Raw genomic sequence first — 2731 nt, forward strand, 5'->3', positions numbered from 1 at the left:
GTGACGCATGGTGGGTATGTGATCAGGAACAGGTTAAGGGTTGTGTTAGGGCCTCTCTGCCTGTTCTTGTATGATTAAGGCTTTGGGGTTCGAAGCATAACCCAAGCACTTGGTTGGGGTATAGTTGGATGCGGGTTCGACTCAAGATGACCATGGTTGGTATGGTAAGTGAGCAGTAAGACCATGGGTTGCGACCATGGCAGTATAGAAGTGTTGTAAGATTGCAGGGGTGGATGTAGCATTCTGTAGGTTGGCAGGTAGTGTGGTAGTGTTGTAAGACTGTGGGGCGGCCTGTATTATTCACCTAGTTCTTGAACAGTGTGAGAGCGTGGTAAATCTATGATTTGGCTCATAGTTTCCTCTAAGAGGGATTATACCATGTCATGACAGTATTTTTTGAGGACTTCTCTTTGTGTTGGTATGAGGATCATTGGATCCGAGGTGAGGTTAGGCCTGTAGAGCAATCAACTGGGTGAGACCCGTAGGAGAGGCCAGTTTGGTTATGATAAAGTGGGTGAGACCTGGTGGAAATTGGCTTGAGCAAGGTATTGGATCATGTTTAGAGTGGGATGACTATGTGGTCAGTGGTTGGTATCCATGTGATGGTTAGGCTAGGGTAGCCCTTATTTATTAGACTTTTAGTCGAAGCCTTGTGGTGGGAACAGGTGTGAGACTGTCAGTCTCCGCGATTGATTGGGGAGTTTACATCTCGGTTCAGTGGGAGGCCACCATGGATACATGAGATTTCAGATATATCAAATTTGCAAAATTTTATCGGTTATCAAGATGTGAGTTGTTAGGCTGGTCTGGCACCTAGGCATGAGACTTGCGTTGGGATTCCCCCTTTATCTCAATTGAAGGATTCAATAGTGTTGAATGGTTGGTTATGTTATTCTTGGTTGGACCAGGAGGGCGGTTGGAGCCATTATGGCAAGCGAGCTAGGACAACTCTTACAAGATAGACTCTCATTTAGGAGTCGTGTGGTGCGATTATGTGAGGCTACCAGCCTCAGCAACCAGTTGGAAATCTGGTATATCGGTTAATTGGTAGGTAAGTATGAGACCAGGGAGGTCTTGGTTGCATCAGAATTATACTTATGGTACGAAAAGATGAGCCTGAGATGGTACCCATGATGGAGACTCGTGTTAGGAGTCGCCTTGTTATCAAGTGAAAGGTTTTCGACAACAATGAATGATCAGGGATTCTGTTTCCCGATGGAAACAGCAAGATAGTTTGGGGTTGGAAGGTTTATGCTCAGTTTGGATTGCAAAGTGGAGTCGAATTGGAAGTGTTTCTGAATGGTCTGTCTATAGGGGAGTCAGACAAGGTTTTGGGATTTTGGATTTCGGGCAGAGTAGTGATGGTTATTCTTAGTATTTAACTCTAGTGGGGTGAGGATCCGTTCGTCGTCAGGGTATGAGGGCGGTGCTAAGGCTGGATTCAATTATAGTTTGGAAGGTTGTTGTATGTATGGATCAAATTTTCAGTCCGTATCGGGGTTGTGCATGTATTGTCCAGGTTGTTGGGCGTTTGGAAGGTAGTGAAGAGTGATTTAGAGGACGAAGTCTAATATAACTGGGGGAGAGTTGTAACACCCATGTCCAGATTGGTTAAATATAATTGTAACAAGAACCTAAGATGGAGTTTTGAAGGAAACTCTATGCCACGGCGTGACCAAGGAAGGCCACAATGTGGAAATGGTTAAATGGATTGCGTGATATTTTTGGACCACCACGGCGTGGCTAAGGAAAGCCACGGCGTGACAGATGATCAGGCCCAAGCCTATGAATCTTTTAGGGTTCCCTTTGTATTTAAGCCTCTTTAACTCGGTTCTAGGGTTCATTTTCGGCCTCTATTCCCCTCAACCTCGGAAAACCCTAATCCTTTCCCTTTTGGTGGTTTTGGATCATTTTGGGTGGTTTTGGTGCTTTTGGAAGGAAGTGAGGAAGAATTGGTGCAAGGATCAAGCAAGCAGCACCTTATCATCTTGGTTATCATCTTCTGGATCATTTGTAAGGATCCAAGTCTCTATCTTTTGATTTATTCTCTTAGATCTAGGTTGTTTTGGTCCTTTTTTGGTTCATAGAGTTGATTTGAGTGAATGGATGGAATAAAGCTGGCAACTTTATTGCTCTGTAGTGTCCCTTGAGCATCATATCATATGGATCTGAAGTTTGGTGGTGATTAGTGAATCTCGCATAAGTTTAGGTCATTTTCTTGCCATTTCATCTAATATGAGTTAAGGACATGCATGGGACATGCATGTACATCAAGTAATCATTTTTATAGACCTTTAATTGGTACCCCTTTTAGTTTCTGGAAGAGTTGGGGTTAAGGAGTTTTTCAGATTAAGGGCTTAATGGTTAAGACATTATGGATTTTGGCTTTATTTGGACTTAGGGTTTGAGATCTTAATCTCTTTGGGTGTCTTAAAGGATAAAGTTGGAAACTTTATTCATATAGACCATAGTTTGGAACATATCTGAGCTTTGGAGCTCTTGGAATCGAGGAAAACAGCTTAATACATTAAGTTGCTGGAAACCCAGTGCCCACGGCATGACCATAGGTCTCCACAACGTGGCGACTAGGAATTTCACGTATGTTGGCTGGGTGAAGACCACGACGTGGCCATGGAACGCCACGACATGGCGGTCAGCTAAAGTCAACTTTGGCTGTTGACTTCAACCGTCGACTTTTTGGTATGGGTTGACTTTTTGGTAAATCTTTATT

This window comes from Lactuca virosa, chromosome 6 (genome assembly GCF_052849685.1).
Source record: "Lactuca virosa cultivar CGN04683 chromosome 6, Lactuca_virosa_CGN04683_v6, whole genome shotgun sequence".
NCBI classification, from domain to species: domain Eukaryota; kingdom Viridiplantae; phylum Streptophyta; class Magnoliopsida; order Asterales; family Asteraceae; genus Lactuca; species Lactuca virosa.